The sequence below is a fragment of the Spermophilus citellus genome, assembly GCF_964194105.1.
Source record: "Spermophilus citellus genome assembly, chromosome: 8".
In the NCBI taxonomy this organism is placed as follows: Eukaryota; Metazoa; Chordata; class Mammalia; order Rodentia; family Sciuridae; genus Spermophilus; species Spermophilus citellus.
In genome coordinates this window covers 12,055,179-12,075,914 of record NC_138189.1, presented here as the reverse complement: position 1 = coordinate 12,075,914, position 20,736 = coordinate 12,055,179, and positions in this window count along the sequence as shown.

Here is a 20,736-nt window from a genome sequence, read left to right as displayed (position 1 = left end):
TGCATTGTCATTGCTCATCTGTATGGCGGCATATGCACACATACCTCTTCTCTTCAGTTGAACTGCATGATACTGACATTTTTATAGGTCAAAAAATGGTCAGCAATCACCATTTCAAACAGTTTGACCTATAATTTATAGTGCGGTAGAAGAATAGATGGTGAAGTCCAAAACCTGAGGTCTGACTCTCATTGCCCTGGTTTGAATGCCTCTTAATCAGATGACACAAGGGTTCAAGGTCAAGGAGCTTATTTGGCAGGTGAAGGACATGACATGCCAGTCAGGGAAGTGACACAGAGAAGGGAAGGCAGCAGAAGATTTCTCTCACTGGGCAGAGGTAGAAGTCGGTGTAGAGGTGCACCGAGGGGCTCCCAGTGAAGGGGCTGAGGGACCCACACACTGATCTACCTCAGGGACTGCTTGGAAGATACTGCTAAGGGCAGGTAAAGTGGCCTTCCTCAAATCAGATAAAGTCTCACCATCAATTATGTTTAGATATTTCGTTAAAATGGTGAGGCTCAGGGATGTGGTCTGACACACTGTCTCCTCTACCCTCCAGCTTGACCTCATCCCTAAAACTTCCAAGGCTCATTTTTCTTACTATTAAAATGGGGATCACAGTACTTTCACCTGGGAAGATCAACACATTTAGTTGTGGTCTAAACAAGTACTAGTAATGTAATTTGCGCCTATGCACAGACACCACAATAAACAGCAATCTCAAGATCTGCAAAACAAGCCTGCTCTCTATTCAGCCCTTCTGGGTATGCAGTCTGCTCCCAGGGGAGTCAATGGTAAGGTGGGGGAAGAGACAACCTTGAACTAGGTGGGCTCGGTTCTTAGAATTGAGAAGCAGCATATGCCTCTCCACTGGGCTCCCTGTACAACGCAGCCCACTCAGTGCTAATAATATTTCTGCTGCTTCATCCACAGAGGGTAGAGTAGCAAGGTCGCTTGTGTGGTCTATGCAGAAAGCCAGCGCTGTTACCATGGCGTCGTTCTAAGAATTCTGGATTGTGTCTGCACAAAGAGGAGTTCACATCTCAGGGTGGCCAGCTGTTCTGCAACAAGGTCTAAGCAAAGGGGAATAAGATTTCCTGGGCTGATCACAGTCCCAAATCGCAGGCTCACACCTGGAGAAAGACCTGGGCAGCATGCTCCTCCGTGCCCGCTTTCAAATAAATACATAAAATACCTCCCTTGCTAATGTCTAAGATTGCACATGAGCAGCATGTTTCTTTGTGTTAGGTATTCCTTTCCCTCTTCCTCCCGTCCTGTCTCAAAGTATCATCGAGGAAGTGCACAAATCCGAGGCATAGATTATGTTGAGTTTTGACAAAACAGTTCAGTCAAGACAATAGAATATTTCTGTCACCCTAAAAGTTCCGATTCTTCTGCAGACAATCATTATTGTTTTATCTATGCCTACAAAACAATTTTGCCTGATCTCAAAATTCTTACAACACCAAATCACAAAATATGTCTTCTTTTGTGTCTGGTTTCTTTCTCACTCCCCATTCTTGTTGTTTTGTTTTGTTGAGATTCATTTGTGTTGCATATGATTGTAGTTAGTTCTTTTTATTGCTGAGTAGTATTCCCGTACATAATATACTACCATTTTATTATTGTCCTGTTGATGGGCATTTGAATTGTTTGTTACTTTATTTCTTGATAGTATAATTAAGCTGACATGAACCATCCAATGTAAGGTTTTTCTTGTGTATGTGTCTGTGGACATATAGTTTCATTTCCTTTGGTTAAAGAGCCTTGGAATGACACTTTACAAACGCCCAATAAATACGTGCAAAGATGTTCAACATTGTTGTCATAAAAGAGATGTAAATTTAGAGCCTGGGCGTGGCGGCACACGCTTGTAGTCCAAGCAGCTCCGGAGGCTGAGACAGGAGAATTGCAAGATCAAAGCCAGCCTCAGCAACAGCAAGGTGCTAAGCAACTCAGTGAGACACTGTCTCTAAATAAAATACAAAATAGGGCTGGGGATGTGGCTCAGTGGTTGAGTGCCCTTGGGTTCAATCCCCAGTACCAAAAAGAAAAAAGAGAGATGTAAATTCAAATCACAATCTAGTACCTCTACATCCCATTAGGATGGCTAAAGCTTGCAAGCATTCTCTTCAAACAAGCAAATGAATCTGGAAAAAATATTCTTTCAAGTTTTTAATGTTTTTATTTGGAAAAATTTGAAATGCAAATAGAACAGCATAATAAATCCCCTTGTAACCATCCTACAAATTTAACAACTGTCCATGGTTTTTTTTTTTTTTTTTTGCAGGAATTACTGTTATTTTTTTTTGAATATTTTTTTAATTGGTTGTTCAAAACATTACAAAGCTATTTTTTGACAACAATCAATTATCCACTTCTCTGACACCAACTGGGTGTCCTATAATTCAATTCAGTTTTGACACTAACTACCTGGAGTTGATGCAGATCCCAAAAGTCAAAAGCTCAGTCCTACAAAAACTGGTGCCCCTCTTCAGATGCCAGCCACCAAGGGGACTCTGCACTTTGGCTGGGCATCTACCAATTCAGGGGTTCCCAGGTGTTTTTGTCAGCTTTTTTTTTTTTTTTTTTTTTTTTGCTGCCATGTCTAAAGGACCTAACAAAAACAATTTTAGAGGAGGGAAAGTTGATTGGGGGGCTCACAATTTCAGAGGTCTCTGTCCATAGGCAGCTGACTCCATTCCCCAGGGCTGGTGGTGAGGCCAAACATGATGGCGGAAGAGTATGGCGAAGGGAAGCAGCTCACATGATGATAAGAAGCAGAAAGACAGACTCCATGCCGTAGATACAAAATAAAAACTCCAAAGGCACACCCCCAATGACCCACCTCCTGCAGCCACACCCTACTACGCCACTCAGTTAATCCCCATCCCAGGAGTAGCTCACTGATTGGGTGAAGACTCTCAAAACACAATCAATTCTCCTCTAAACCTTCTTGCATTGTCTCACAAATGTCCTTTTGGGGGATGCCTCAAATCCAAACCACAACACCAAGGTACTCACTACAGGGTGAATAACTCACTCGAACGATTCACAGAACTCAGGAAAACATCTGTGATTACCATTTTATTATGATGGACACAGCTCAGGAACTGTCAGCTGGAAGACACAGGATCGATGGAACCTTCAGCTGTGACACTGAGCTCTGTCTCCACACTCCGTCCTCTCCTGGAGGTCTGGGGGTGAAGCCGAGAGGTCTAACCTTCTCATCACATATTGGTTCCTCTGGTGTCCAGTCCTCATCCTGAGGCAATCTCAGGACACTGGTGAGTCACCCCATGAGTGTAAATTCATGGTAGAAAGAGGCTTGTTTTGAATAACAGAACCCACCTTTATCACTCAGGAAATTCCAGGAGTTTTAGGAGTTTTATGCCAAAAATGAGGGACAAAGAACAAATATTTGTATTTTCATTTACCACATGCCCAACTATGACGTATTTGTACTTTTATTACATTTTTTCTATTTTTAAAATGTTGCTTAATAGTTTAAATAAAATCATTTATGTCATATTATTTAAGGATGTTGAATATATAACCAAGTTACTACTTTATACCTAATGAATAATACTATTTTAATCTAATACTCTCTCCATACTCAGATTTCCCTATCCACCTAAAACAGGCTTTATAATTGACTTACATGATGCATTTGGTTGTAGTTTCTGTTTGTCTTTCTTATTCTAGAAGAGTTCTCATCCTGTCCCATGCCTTCTCTTCCTTGCCATTGAATTAGAAAAAAAAAAAAAAAACCAGTTCTACTCTCTGCAGAATCCACATTATGATTATTTAATAGTATCATTTCTATGGTTTCTCCATCTACGTCTTGTCTTCAAATGTCTCAGGTTCACATTCCACATTCTACCATGTTCTGGGTCCTGGGAGTTATAAAGGTAAATACTGTACGTCATAGTCTTGCCATTAAGGATCTTACAGCCTGCTCGTGGAGAAAGGCATGAAAACCAATCAATACAATAATATAAATGCCAGGGAGGATTTTGGTGTAGATATAAATTCTGATCGGGCCATCAAGGCTATAGGAGGAAGTGATAAATGAGCTGGTGCTGGTGGGAAAGGTCGAGTTGGCCAGTGGAAGGGGAGAGAGTGAAGAGTGCGCTAAGCCAAGGATCCGTGTGATGGGAGAGGGGGAGTGAGTGGGTGGGACTGTCAGCTCAGGCACAGCTCTTAGCACCTTGATGTGAACGGATTTACTGGGAATTGTCCTCCCAGTCCCAGGTAGATGCTGAAAGCCCTGTCCTAATTCCTTAGTATGTGGCCCCAGACAAAAGCTGACATTTGGTGATTTTAATACCCCATGCCCTGTTCACACTGCCCTTTGACCCAATAAGTGGCCTTTGTAACCATGGAAACAGTTTAGGTTTCTCACAGAAGACAAAGAACAGATATGTATTGTTGCCCTCTGTTCCTGGCCTGCAGAGGATGCTAATCAAGTTTGGTGGCAGCAGCAGATCAGATGGTGCTGCTACCTTCTGTCCAGCCAAGAGCTGACTTCCTCAGTCCATTTTTTGCTTGTGAATGATTGGAGGAGTCATCCTGGCACACGCTGAGAGGAATCAATGAGTAAATGGCAGGGTCCCCGTCCTGGGAAACTAGAAAAGTGACTCAAGTTGGAAGTGCTCAAGAGGGTCAAGGCATCCTGACATGGGCCCAGCACAAAGCCGTGGTCCCTGACTCACTCCACTCACTCTTCTCCACTGCTGTACCAGAGGCCAGATAATGGAGGTGGGATGGTTATGATGAACTCATATCCAGCCACAGTCCATACCCTCTGCCATCAGAGTGTACTATGGGTACATGGATATGAAGTGTCCCCCAAGGCTCACAGGTTGAAGGCTAGATCCCTAAAGAAGCAATGTTCAGAGGTGGGCATTAGGGGAAGTGATTGACAATGAGGGTTCTGACCTCATCATTGGATTAATCCCCTGAGGGGTTCATATTGGATGGCATTATTGGGTTGTAAACTTGAACTACATCTGTCCCTGATTATGTCCTCCCCTACCCACCCCACAGCTTCTCTGCTGTCTCTCTACCCCTCTCTCTTAATCTCTCTCTCTCTTTCCTTCTGTTCCCCCTCCTCCTGCTTCCTGCTGCCATGAGCTGTACTGACTTCCTCCTCCACGCTGTTCCACCATGATGTTCTGCCTCTCCTCAGGCCCAGAGCTGTGTATCCAGTAGGCCAGGGACTGAGACCTCTAAAACCATCAGCCAAAATAAATCCTTCCTCCCCTAAGTTGTTCATATCAGGCATTTTGGTCACAGTGATAAAAAGTTGATTAACATGGAGAGAGACTCAAGCACTATTTATTTATTTCACAATCCACAGGTGGTTCTAATGCAACTGAGTTTGCAAACAAAGGAGCTAACCGGAACAAAGGAGAATCAACCTAGATGCTCCAGAAGGGCGGGCATGAGGGGCTGAGTGCAAGAACCAGGCGCTGGAGTGCTCGGCAGCTAAGCAAGCAGGAGGCGAGGAGCCCTCTGTGCTATAGAGGAGTCCCTTTGATATCCACGTGTGATTGGCAGAGGTGCAACTGCAGGAGAGATTCACAGGACAAAGGCTGCAGAGAAAGAACGGACTTGGGTTGCAGTGTTGCCAGTGATGGCTGTGGGGAGCGACGTGAGTACCAAGGAGCTCAGGCTGGAGAGGAGACCAGAGCCCTGTGTGCCCATCCCCCTGGACCAACCCTCCCTGTGTCCTTGGTGCAGAGCTCTCGTGCTCTCATGCACTTAGAGGTTGTTTGGAAATTTTAACAGGCAACAAAAAGCATGTACTCTCCACAAAAGCAAATTATTAAGCAACAAAAAAAGCAACCCAAGCTACAATCTACCATCCATGTGTTATGACTACTTGATTGATGTTTTAATTTTATCTGAATCTATAGGTTCTCTCTCATTTCTAAAATTTCTTTAATGAAGAAAATAGGCCATTTGGTTCACAGTCCTTTCTTCACAGGGTAATAAAATTTACAGTTTGCGTAATTATTCAATTGCATTATTTCTCAATACACACACAATAGTCTTGGAATAACATCAACATTGCTGTGAACAGTAGAATTACTTTTAGAAGTTTACATATTTGGTGGGATAGTGGTTCTTTTTGTCCATAGGGTATATCCCACTAGGAATAAATACCCAAATTACTGTATTTTATAATCACTCGGCATTCTTTGTCTCTTTGTGAATTTGACACAAATGGCACACACAGCAAAGTTCATCTGTTTCATTTTATGACTTTTTATTATTAGTAATTGATTTTTTTAAATTTAATTTTGTTTTTAAATCATGTAAATTTTTAACATCATTCCAAAGCCAATTTTATGAAACAAAGTTACAAAACTAATTCCCCTAAGGTTAACCATCTTCTTTTAATTTTATGGTTTATTCAGTCATTTGCTATTTATTAATGAAAGCAGATACATGCATGTACTCACATTCTCTGAACACGGTCAGCTTTTCTCCTGACATCATGAGTGCACGTAGGGAAAACTCACCTGTATGTTGATGCATCCTTCCATCCTGAATCGTGGCTTGACTTGGGTTTAATTGTGCTTTTGGATCTGGCTGGAGTTTTTAATAATAGAAAACTGATTGTCTAATTTATAATTAGGTATTTTTCTTTTATCATATGAATGCCATCTGACATTTAATCTTCTGTATTTGATTTGTTTGTTTTGGTACTGGGGATTGAGCCCAGGAATGCTCTACTACTGCTCTATACCTCCAGTTCTTTTCACTTTTTATTTTGACACCAGTCTTGCTAAGTTGCCCAGGCTGGCCTTGAACTTCCAGCCTCCTGCCTCAGCCATCCAAGTAGCTGGGATTACAGGTGAGCATCATTGCACCTAGCTTGGGTTTTGTTTTAATAAATGGAAACTATTAGGTTTTGAATGTTCATTTTTAAAACCTCTTTTATTGTTTTATAATGACTTCTTTTTATTATTTCTCTTGGGTTTCCAGATGTATAATTATTTCATTTGTGAATAGAGTTTTGCCTCTTTCTTTTCAATTCTTCTGCCTGTAGTTGTTTTTTCTTACTTAACTGCATTAACTAAACTTTCAACAAAACATTAATTAATAATATTAACCTCATAAATATCTTGGTATGGAAATGGTGGACATGTTTTTAATACTGACTTTAATATAAAAGTCTCTGGCTTTGTTGTTAATGTCATGTATGTTGTTTTTATATCCATGGAGGAAATATCAATGAATTCTTATGTTATTGCTTTCTCTTTCCATAAATGTGCATTGGATCTTGACAAATGCCTTCTTTGCATAGTTTGTTTTCCTTTGGATCTATTAATATAATAAATTACATAAATACATATATCAAACCACCTTTGCATTCCTTAAAAGAAATACACATGGTTATAATGTATGTTTTCAAGTATTTTCTTGGATTTTGTTTGCTGATACTTGGTTAAAGATTTTCACATGAATATCAGTGTGAATAGTACAAGTGAACTTCTTTATTGTGGTGCAATTTGGTCAAGTTGGCACCAATATCATATTCACTTTATAAAATAGATTCAGATTTTTTCTTTCTTTCTTTACTTTTTTGTATTTAATTTAAGGGGTGGAAAATCACATGTTCACAGAGAAGCCCTTCTGCTGGTCCGTGTAGCCATGGCTTCCTGCCCACTAAGGAAGGCGGACGGCATCCAGCTCAGGGTGCAGGAGACTTGGGCTGAGTGAAGCCTGAAGCTGCAGACGACTCTGCAGATTCTGAGGGTGTTTTCATTCTGCAAGATTGGATAACACGCAGCGAGTGCTCAAAATGCTAGATTCTTACAACAAAATGACAAAAGGAACAGGAGCCTGCTGAAAATCCTGAATCCTGAATCAATATCAGCGTACCTAGTGGGTAATAGGAAGAGAGGTTTGAAACTGGGACTCTCCTGGCAGCACCTGGGTGTACAGTTATGGTTTTTATAGACTCCCTAATGCTTAATTGCCTTTAGCCATTTGTCCATATAAGAAGAGAAAAAAGGGAAATGAACTAGCATCAAAAGTATTTGCTAAGTGTGAAGCTAGGTGCTAAGGGCTTTTTACTCCATCTCATTCAACACAAACCCAGAGCCTGTCAGAGTACTCATTACCCAACTTCCCTCTGTTCAGGGGAAAAAAAATAAGGCTTGGAGAAGGTAAGTCACTTTCTAGGAGTGACTGTAATTCACAACAGGAGGAAGCAACAGAAATGAGACCAGAACGAAATTGGGATATGTGGTTACAGAACACAGTTTTAACTATTATGCAAGGAATTTGTTTCTTTTCTGAGTTAGTTGGAGTAGAATATGTTAGTAGGAGAAAATTCAGAAAATAAAAAGGAAAGAAGAAATGACAATCACTTGGAAGTTATTTTCATAAGAATGTATTCCTCCAGATTTTTTCCTATCCAAATCTATTTATATATAAATACACACACACACACACACACACACACACACACACACACGTACATAGATATTTTAGCACAGATCATATTTTAGCAAGTGTGGTCAAGAAGTTATAGTAAATATAGAGTTTCGTTAACTTTTGATTTTTAAACCTAATATATGAAGAATTTTTAAGTTTTGAGATTCTGCCTTTTAAATTGTAATAGAAGAATTCTCCCGGCTCAGAAGGAGAACCTGGGCATCTTTGCTCTGGAAGCTGGTGTCAGGCCGTGCATCCTCTGCCCTGCTTCTTAAGGGGTTGTACATATTTTACAAGTTAAGAGGAGGCACGAGTCCAGGAAGGCTGGATGAAACACAACCTGGTAGTCAATAAATGTTCGCTAATTGAATTAAAAATGCAAGACACGTCACATTTTTTAAAAATACAATTATTTCATCCTTTTAACAATTTAGGGGGGGGATTGCAGATTCCTGGAGATGGGGCTACTGCTAAGAAATGATGGCCACTTTATTGCTGCCCACCCCCACTCCCAGCTCTGCTGTTGGAATTAAAATTATAAAGGAATCCAATAGCCCTTGTGCAAAGAGCATTTTGGTGTCCACTGTGTTTCCCTCCAAGTCTTATTTATCTAACACTCTAACAGTAGAAAAAACAGCAAAGGCCATAAATCAGCAAGTTCAGAACGGAAAAACACACAGGTGAGCAAATAACATGAAAAGTACTTAATTTCACTTGTATTTAAAAAAAGGTCAATTATTTAAAATACCTAACTAGGAAATCATTGAACATATGCACTATAATTTCTCATGTGTGTCTGTGTGTGTGTTGTGGGTGTTGAACCCTGGGCCTCGTACATGCCAGACAAGGGCTTTACCGCTGAGCCAGGTTACCAGCTCCCAGGTAACATTTTTTTTTTAATATTGAAAAATTGCATTTTAAAAGAGCAGGACTCTTGAATATTCTTCCCCAGTGATAGCAGCAGCCACATCTCTACTTCTCTGACAGCCTTCAATCTTTTTTGTTATTAATCCAGTAAGAAAAACAATTCTTTGTCGATTTTCGTTTTCTTGATTATAAGTGAGGTTGAATTGCTTTCTATATTCTCAATGGCCATCTGTGCTGTGCAAATTGTTTGTTTGCATCTTGTGCTTATTTTCTATTGGATTGCTTACTTTTTCTTATTGATTCACAAAATTTTAAAAATTAGGGTTATTAATCCTTGACCACTTCTTTTGCAAACGTTTTCACCAATGTTTTAGTCATCTCTTGGCGTGGTTTATTGTGTTGTACAGTTAACATTTTCATTGCCACATTTGTCAGTTCTTTCTGTTTTGGTTTCTGAGTCCTATACTTAACTTTGGAATGTATCTTCATTAAAATTTTTCTCCATTACAGTATAGGAATATTCTCCTTTAAATATCATCTCTGTCTTCCTTTACATGTAGCTCTGGACTCTACCTGGAATTTATTTTTATATCAGGTGAGTTCAGGATCTCCAATCAACAGTCTTCTCAGCACTGTAGATTCTCTGGAAAGAGCATGACAGTTGATCAATTCTATCTGCCCTGGAAGCTCAGTAGGAGAATGCCAGAATTGATTCATTATTAAATACCTGGTTTTGAGCCCTTCCTACTGTGCACCAGGCATTGGTTTAAGCACTGGGAATATAGAGCAGAACAATAAGTAATGCTCTTTCATGGAGCTCCTGCTTAAATTGTGTGTGTGCGGGGGGGGGGGGGGAGTCAGTTGTTACACCTATAGGCCCAGCTACTCTGGAGGCTGAGGCAGGAGGACTACTTGAGCCAAGGAGTAAGACCCTATCTCTTTTTTAAAAATTACAAAACAGCAAATGTCAGGTAGTGATGAGTACCACGAGGAACTAACAAAACATTGCAATGCAATGTCGAAAGATTACTGCACCCGGGAGATCAGGACAGCCTTCTCTCAAGACATGATATTTAAGCTGAGTCTTAAATGGTGAACAGAAGCTAAGGCTAAAGAGTCCTGGGGAAAATAACTCCAGAGAGTAGAAAGAAATACAAAGATGGTAAGTACTGTGAGGAGCAAAGAGATGGAAGTGGAGAGAGGCAAGAAACATCCAGATAATGGGTGGCCTCACTGTATCTGGTAAGTCGTTGGGTTTTTTTTTCCCCCCTAAGTAATGGGAAATGTTGGAGGATTTTTAACATCAGCACCAAGTGGCAGAATTTTTAATTTACATTTGTGTGCCTATCATCCCTGAAGCTGCCACTAGAGGGAGGCAAGAGGAGACAGGGCAGTCACACTGCAAGTCCCCAGGACCAAGAAAGCCATTACCTGCTTCAGGAGGGGGAATGTCCAGAAGGAAAACAGACTGTTTCTGCCTAAGGAAAGAGGTCAAGAACTTTATCTAATTTTAAAAAGGTGAAACCTATTGGATTTTTATAGGTAAATTTCTGAGAGTGTTTCCAAAAGCAAGCAAAGAATTTTGAAAAAGAGAGATCTCCCGTTGTCTGACCAGCGGATGGCCACGCAACCGTCCCGGAATGGCAGGGAGTCTGGGGAATTCTCCAGAAGTCTGGTCCATAGCCCCCAAAGTTGGAGATGTGGATATTTTAACAGTGGCCCCAAGGGAATGAGAGAGGCTGACCTCTAAGCCACCTCAGAAGAAACCCACCTGGACTAGGTTATAGGCAGGCTGCATGCTCCGGGACATTTTTCTCCTGATTAAATAAAACTGGAATTCAAATCTTTGCCAGCCACATGTTTGGTGAGCAGAGGGGAAATAAGAAGGGGACAAGTTGAGAAAGTTGAAAATGTTTCATGGTTTCAAGGTCTGGTTTCATAGTTGAGATGGCTACCAGGTGAGTGTGAATTTGGGGGTTCTCTCCACCGGCAATGCTGAAAGGGCACACAAGAGTTTGCCTTCATGGTTGTCTTCATTGCAAGTGAGGACTGCTGCTGAAGAGCCAAGGTGTTGGGATAACACAGCCGAGCTCTAATCGGAACCAGCCCCTTGCAAACTCTGAGGCCTTGGGCAGGTGACTTAATCTGAGTCTCGCCACCCTCATCTCTGAAACAGGGTCATTGGAATAAGAGTGGCCCCTTCCTAAGCTGTTGTAAGACTAAGCTGACAGATGCAGGGTTGACTCCCCGCCAGCGCCTACCAAACACTGACCAATGGGAATTGTCCATTCTGCATTTAATGCTCCCTTTCTGATTGGTGGACTTTCTTATTGCATATGCTCAAATGACCAGTTTTAGTTTGTGTGTTCATTTTCATTGTCTAATTGTATACTCCCCACACGGATGTGGGAAGGTCACTTCCTGTGGACCACATGATAACGCCTGACCACACCTCCCTACAGAGCCGATGTTCCCTCCCCACTGAGGCTCTACCTACCTTCCAAAGCAAGAACCCCCTGACCACTTTTGCCACCTCCTTTCCAAACACCTCAACCTGGATCTTAAGTAATGGCTTAATTTCAGCATCACCTTGCATCCTATAAACAGCAAAAATGTTTGGCCCACATCCCCTTATGGAAAACACATTGGAAAGAAAAATGTGTGGTCACATCAGATTCTAGTGGATAACAAACATTTTTAAAACTAGGGAAATCAATGCATTGAAATTCATAATACAGCAAAACAATTGGGATTATTTTGTAGACTTTAATGTAGCAGGACTCAAAACTAGGGAGTTGGTATGAAGACCTCCTAGTAATAGAGATGTCTTCAGCATTTTAGGCTCAGGAGAATGACTTCCTCTGAAGGGCTGTGACCTATGATCTGGTCACTGACCGGCCTGGCTCCTGAAGCTCCATGCATTCTGGAATTCGAAGACGACATTTCAGTCATTTAGTTGGTGAGTTGAAGGACTGTTGAAGGGTTTTTAACTTGTTTTAGGATAGACGCTGTTATAATAAATACTCCAAAGGCAAAGTCAGCATCATTCAATCACTGAGAGGTGGCAACCCTCCCTCACCTGAAGTGGAGAAGTAAATGACCATCACAGGTTTACTTTATAAGCTAAGCAGCTGAAAAATTAGTATTTTGCTGTCAAACATCACTAGCAACATTTCTACCAAACTTCGAAGATAAGTGTGCATGTATCCTAAGTATTTCTGATATACTGAGAGGAGTTTGTACTGAGAGTGCGTTAGTGGATATTTCAGCCATTTCCTTGCATACTGAAATGCATTTTATATTTTCAAGTAGAAGCTTCAAAGTTAATCAATAGTGTTCACTAGTATTGTGAGGAATTATAATCAGACTTGAAAATACCCCAGTTATGCTACCCTCTTATGTCTCCTACGCATGACCATGGGAGCAGGAGGCAGAGGACCAGAGAACACACTTGTATTATAACAAAGAGCACAACTGGATGAAACCTTTAGAGAGAGAGAGAGAGAGAGAGAGAGAGAGAGAGAAACATATATGTGTGAAAAGGAATCAACTCATACAATTATGGAGGCTGAGAAATTCAATCTGCAGGGTGGTTGGTTTAGTTTTACTAATATTTCAGTCTGAATACCCAAGGAGAGCCACTAGTCCAGTTGGAATGCTGTCAGATCTCACAGACTGTCTAAAGGTGGTCTGTGGGAAAATATTATTACTTAGAAGAAGGGCAACCTTTTGTTCTATTCAGGCTTTCAACTGATTGGATGAAGCCCATTCACATTAGGGGGGATATATTAGTTGGCTTTCTATTACTGTAACAAGATACCTGAGATAATCAACTTATGAAGAAGAAAGGTTTATTTTGGCTCACAGTTTTAGAGCTTTCAGCCCATGGTTGGTTGGCCTGTTGCTTCTGGAGCTATTGTGAAACAGGGCATCATGGCAGGAAGCATGAGGCTTAGCAAAATCCTTTATCCCATGGCCAGGATGCACAGAAGAGAGGAAGAAGAAGGTCTAATGTCCAATGTCCCCTTCAAGGACACTTCTTACCACTAGTCCCCAACTTTTAAAAGTTCCATCACCTCCCAATACCATCACAGACTGGGAACCAAGACTAGCACATGGACTTTGGGGGGACATTTCAGATCTAAATTATAGCCAAGAGCAATCTGCTTTACTCAAAGTCCTCAGATTTAAATTTTCATATTACTCAAAAGTGCCCTCAAACAAGAACAACAACAACAAAACAACCAGAATAATATCTGACCAACTATCTGGGCTCCCTGTGGCCCAGGCAAGTTGACAAATGAAATTAACTTTTGCAAGAGCCTATTTGTAGAGAACACCCTTGGTTGAGAATGTCTTGAGCCCAATCTTCACCGCTGACTCCACCTTCTCCTTCTCCACCTTCTCTTCAGCCCTGATGCTGAGACGAGCAGCTTGAAAGAAACAATAAACTCACTGAAGACAGACATGTTAGCATGTTAGTGTCCACTAACTTTAGGACTGTAGAGAAAGGGAAGGGATAGAACCACATTCCTTTGATCTGCAGCAGACACACTTGCATCCAATTATCTGACATCTTGGAATTTGTTTCTTTTCCATGTAAAAGGAATGTAAGGATATAGTATCCCTCTTTGTTATCTGAACTGTTGGCAAGATAGTTTTAAAATGTTCATCCAGCTGAGGGTCATTTTAGAAGAATGTTCAGCAACCAAAAATGAAGGAGAGAGAGACTGGCGATGATAGTGCTCATTTGGACAACCACAGACATCTTATTCTTTATGACTTCCCTTTCTATACATAGTCGGCTTGCAAGAAATCGGGGAGTAAATTTCTAATGATGGGAATATCTTAACTAAAGCACAAACATGGAGAAGCACAGAAGTCCCAGTTTAGGGAATTTTAGGGAAGGATCTCTAATATGCACTGGGCAAAAGGATCCACCAAGAACAGGAAGAAAATGTTACAACTTCTACTAGTACACATAATTTAAAAAAAGAAATCTTACAGAAAAGTTACACAAATAGTACCAAGGGCCCAAATAACCTTCACCCAGCTTCAACTAATATTAACATGTTACATAATCATGCCATGATGATCTAAACCAAGAAATGACCCCTGATAGTTACTGCCATGGACTAACCTACAGATCTAATTTGAATTTCACCAGTTTTTCTACTAATATTCTTCTTCTGGTCTTGGATCCAATTCAGGTTCCCATGTTCATTTAGTTGTTCTGTTTCCTTAGTCACTTTCAAACTGTGATAGTTCCTCAGTGCTTGTTTTCCATCTTTGAAGAGTAGGGACCAGTTGTTTTATACAATGACTTTCACTGTGGACTTGGCTGAAGTGTCTGATGATTGAAGTGGTCGAGAATCTTTTGGCAAGAACGTCCCGGACGGGATGTGTCTTCTCAGTGTATCGGCTCAGGGGGCTCCTCCGGTCAGTGGGTTCTGTTACTGGTTTTGTAAACTTTGATCACTTGGTTAAGATTGTGTTTCCCAGGTCCACTGAAAAGGGATTGTTCTTCTTCAGTGACTGAAAATTCCATGATGGGAGAAAATGAGACCTTACGCCCAAAGCCTGTTCCCATCTTTTGCCCACCAGGTTTAGATCCTTCAGTGGTTCCTTCCTGTAACCATAGTTCCTATGGTATTGACCTAGTGACAATTTTCTGATTTGATTTTATTTTTTTTAAGAAGAGAAAGTTTAGTGTTACTAATATTTCAGTGAATTTATACTGAGGTCTTCCCTTAAATTGATAAATCAAGATGAATATATCAGGTTTAAAAACAATAAAACTGCTGATCTGCCAAACTCAAACCTTACATTATCAAGAAGGCTATTTAAAATATAATTTTAATACCCACCATCAATAACCATAAACCTCTTCTTTACATATTGCATGATCCTGTGCTTTTCCAAGGTCCTGACAACTATGATAATCAAGTATTGAGATAAATTGAATGTTGAACCTGATTTTTAAATTGCCTTATCTGTGTGTTAAACTATGATTTATGGAAATAGTAAAGCACAATCAAATCCATTGACACTGCCAAATACTTATCAATAATAATTTTAGTAAAATTATTCCAAAATTATGTCATTAATAAATAATAAAATAATGCTATTTACTTTGTCTTTAGCTAATTCCTTTAAAGCCCCTATTTGGGAATATTTAATGTTCAGATATACTTTTAAAACACATTTTTGTAGGTACTTATTCCATTTGTTTTCCTAACAAAGGCATATTATATAGTAAAAAAAAATGGAATTTATTTATCTTAAGTGCAATGTTGAGGTACACTATTATTTCCTGTCATTGTTACTGTATCTTTGTTCGTAAAGCAAAGACCATTTCAATGCTAAAAGGATAAAAGCATATTCTTTGAATGAAGTTCCATCCTTTAAATTGAATGCATTTAGCTTTACTTAAAACCTATGCTATTGTCCCTCATATTTTACTACTAGGGGCATTTTATATAATATCCCAATATCATAGGTTAAATTGTTTCCCTGTGAAAAGGACATGTTGACGTACTAAGCCACAATACCTCAGAATGACTTCACTAGGAAATGGGGTCATTGCATATGCAATTAATTAAATTAAGATGAGACTATGCTGGAGTAGGGTGGGCTCCTAATGCAATACAAAAACACCACATGAAGACAGAGACACACGGGGAGAGCGTCATGTGATGACAGAGAGCAAAAGCCAGAGGAACATCTGGGGCTTCCAGCCATGAACAGAAGAGAGGCACGGGGCTCACTTTTCCTCACAGCCCTCAAGAAGAACCCATCCTGTCAGCACCTTGATTTTGAACTTCTGGTCTCCAGAACTGTGACATAATGGAATTTTGTTGATTGTAAGCAATTCCGTCTGTGGAACTTTGTCATGGCAGCCCCAGGAAACCAATTCATCCACTAATTAGCAACTTCTGGGTTAGTGCTGTCTTGTGGGGATTCCATGTTGTTGACTTTCTGAGTAGAGATGAAGCAGGTCAGATTTGAGCTTTAGTAAAAAGTGGATGATAAAAAAAAAGAGAGAGATGATAAAGTAGGGAGCCTAGAAACGGACAGAAAAAATTAGGAGATGACTACAAAGATTTTCACAGTGACATCAAGAACCCAACCATGGAGGAGGTCTCTGAGAAGGAAAAGGAGGTCTCAGTGTTAGAGACGCTGTGACGTAGGAGATTCTGCAGAATGGAACTATGATGCAGAACTGTTCAAGTGACTTGTGAATTCAACAGTCTTTAATCAAGCACCTAGGTTACTGAAAAAAAACTTGGGTTACTTAAACTTAAATTTGGGTTACTGAAAAAAAATCCCTTTCGTAAACAAAAATGGAAAAGTAAGAGCAAGGGCTAATTTTTAATAAAGACAAGCTCATCATAGGAACAGAAATTTTTTTTTTTCATTTGTGTTTATCAGTGTTGCACTAAAACACACCAATCAGATTTCTTCTGGAAGTCAGTTGACAGGTTATAAGATTTTTTTAATCTAGATTTTTAAAAAATCGTACCCAGATCCTTCAAAAACCTGGGAATAGAACCACCATAGTGAACGAGCTCTCCTACTCCTTGGTATTTATTCAAAAGAACTAAAAGCAGCAGCATACTATAGTGATAAGCAGCCCTATCAATATTTATAGCAGCACAATTCACAATAGCCAATTATGGAACTAGTCCAGATTTCCCTCCATAGATGAATGGATAAAGAAAATTTGGTATATATACAGAGTGGATTTTTTTACTCAGCCATAAAGAAGAATGAAATTATGCCATTTGCCAGTAAATAGATGGAACTGGAAAACATCATGCTAAGTGAAATAAGCCAGACTCACAGATTCAGGGGTTGAATGTTTTCTGTCACATGTGGAAGATAGAGAAAAATGAGGAGGAAAGGGGGAGATCAGATATTATAAAGATATAGGGGAAGATAAGTAGAGTAGAAGGAGGAGATTGAGAGGGAGGGAGGACAAATGGGAAAGTGAAGGAAATGCAGGATGCATTTAACAAAACCATTCTCTGTGCATGTATAAGTATACCTCAGTGAATTCCACCTTTATGTGTATCTATAAAGCACCAATTAAAAAAAAAAGGTGGAAAAAAGGACCAGTAGAGTAAAGGAAGGAAAATGGGGGGGGGGGGGGTCAGCAGGGAAAAGGGGGTGAGTAATGGGGACTGAAATGGAGTAAATAAAATTCCATGCATGTATGGTTTTGTCACAATGAATGCAATGGTTATGTAGGACTATGATGCACTGATCAAAGAAAACAATACATAAGTTAAATTTTTAAAAAATTGTACTCAGAGTTGTTAGACGTTTATAAAATAGGAAAGAGATTTTTTAATGTTATTCAAAAGTCTTAACATTGCTCCTAGCCTTCAGAACTTGGAATCCCATTCTTAGGACTGCTTCCATGGGACCAGGAAGGCATGCCTTTGGTCTCTCTGAATGCTGGGGCACAGTTGGTGGACAGTCCTTGCTGTGCCCTCTGAAATCCACCATTGCTTCAGTACTCCAGCCATGTTCCCATGGGCTGCTCCTGTCCATGGCTGATGACAGCAGGGTACTAAGGCAGGATGCTCTCACTAAGAGTTGCAAGACTCCACTGATGGGTAGCTTTGGCATGGGCATTCCCAAATGGACTCCTAGAATTTTCTCAGAACCTCACCTCTGAGCGAGACTTCTGCTCAGCCTTCCACCCTTCTCTCTGCTTTGCAGGTCATGATCTGACAGGTCTTTCAGCCTCTCTCTCTACTCCCTTCCATTTTCCCTCAGGTTCTTCATCTAATCAATCTCTTGCATTCCTAATCCCGTCTTGGTCTCTGTTTCTCATAGGACCTGGACTAAGGTGAATATAAAGGAAATCATAAGAAGTGAGGCTGAAGATTTGCAAAGAATGTTTGTCACAGTGTTATTCAAAAGAGGGAAAAATTTAAAATTTTCTCAAACTCCAATTATACTTAATTCAATCATGATACCCCTTAAACTTTGATATCATGTGATTATTTAAAATTAGGTTTTCAAAGATCAATGATATAAGAAAATGGACAGATACAGAATTATAATGTTAAGTGGAGCAGATATAAAACTTCATAATCTTAACACAATCCTAGGTTAAAATAATATATGTATACAGAAACAATTCCCAGAAATGTGCCAAAATGTTAGTAATTATTTTCCTGGGTAGAATTATTGTTTTTTTTTAATCATATCCCTATTGTCTCTTGTAGTTTTTGAAATGTTCTACAATTGTTCTATCACAATTGGAATACTGTTACACAACTCAAAAACTAGAGAATGCTGCTGTAATTCAATGTAAATGTAATAGGCATAACATATAACACAGATCTATCTGGGAGGTTTTTCTATTTTACTGCCTGCATTTTTGAAGTGATTTCTCACTTTGTTCCTTTTTGCAACTTTTCCTAGTGTTGGTGTTGCTCTCTCAGGGAGGGAGTTGATATTTCGGTAAAAGAAGTTAGTCAATAAAAGAACACTTGAGATGATTTCAACATGACTGACCCGTGGAGTCACACTCGCTGTGAAGAGAAGAGCTCCTGGCTCCCGGGGATCCAGGTGAATCCCTCTGCGCTCCCCAGACCCTCACCTCTGACCCTGAAGATGCAGCCTTTCTCACTGTGAGCCACATGATGGGTGCAAGACCATCCCGTAAGCTCCTTGAGGGCCTTTATCTTGTGTCAATAATTATTGCCGGTTTATGGCTTGAATCATTACATTATCTATCACCAATAAAAGTTCTAAAATATGTTTTGATCAAAGAAAACAAAATTGCTACATGATTTTAAACGATATTATTGTCATACTATCTCTGTTATATCATGTCAGAAACTGTGTGTAGATATTCTGTCTCTTTTGACTCTTTCACTTTTTAATGCCTTGGTCATTTCTCAAAAATTTGGAATTTGGAAATTTGGAATTCCTGATCACCTATGGATGATTTATTCTTCTATAATGTTTCAGATTCCATTTTCTCAGACTACAACGTTTATCAGTCTTTTAAACTTCTACTCATTCATCAATGCACCTCTCAGTTGTACCTCAAGCTACAAGTCTTATTTCAAGTCATCCATGACCTCCTGAGACAATTGAATTACTTCTTTCTTCATTCTACTTATTTACTCTTATTCTATCCCTGATTATATTGAAATTACTTGTATGGTATCTGTCTTACTGGATGTATTGTTGTATTGTGTGTGTATGTCTATGTATGTGTGTGTGTGTATATATATATATATATCTGAGAGAGATTGATTATCACAGGTATTGGCTCAAGTGATTATGGAAGCTGATAAGTACCAAGATCTGCAGGATGAGTCTATGTGATGGTTAACTGGGTGATTTTATGTCATCTTGACTGGGCTAAGAGATGCCTAGATTGCTTGTAAAAAAAAAAAAAATATTTCTAGGGTGTCTGCGAGGGTGTTTCCAGAAGATATCAGCATTTGAATCAGGAGGCTGAGTGAAGGAAGTCCACTCCCACCAAAGTGAGTGGGCACCATCTGTTGAGGACCTGAAGAGAACAAAAAGGCAGAGGAGAGTGAATTTGCTCATTCTGAGCTAGAACATCTATCTTGTCCTGCCTTGAACATCAGAGCTCTTGATTCTTGGGTTGTTGGACTCTGAGCCTTAAACCAGCACCCCTCCCACCTCCCATCCCTGATTCTCAGATGTTGGGACCCAGTCATAATGGGAAATACACTGTTTGCATTCCTAGTTCTCAGGCCCTTGGATTCAGACTGAATTAATGAATTATACCACAGGTTTTCTGGATCTTCAGCTTGCAGACAGCAGATGCCGGGACTTCTCGGCCTCTGTAATCACAAAAGCTAATTCCTATAATCTCTCTCTCTCTCTTCCTTTCTCTCCCCTCCTGCCATTTCCTCCTGGTTCCTTGTTCCCTGGAGAATGCTAATACAATTACCAAGTTCCAATCTGAGACCAAAGGCCTGCAGACAGAAGGGCCGGTGCTTCAATTCCAATCAAATGGCCTGAAGGGTTAAGATCCAGGAAAAACTGATACTTACTTTGAGATAAAAGGCAAAATAAATAAATAAATTAAAAAATAAACCCAAAATCCTCCCTTACTGGAATGAAGGTTAGCAATTTGGTTTTTTTAGACCTTCAACTAACAGGTGTAGAGAGGACAATCTGCTTTACTCAGACTACCAGTTCAGATGTGACTCTTAACCAGAAACACCTTCATAGTCACACACAGAATAATATTTTGAGTGAATGTCTGGGCACACCATGGTCCAGTCAAGTGGACACATTAAACAAATCATCACGAGTCCATCCCTTGTCACCTTGGCCTCTGTATCCATCTCTTTAAACCACACTTAATCGTCAAATAAAGACAATAGCAAGGTCAACATTCTGCCAAACATT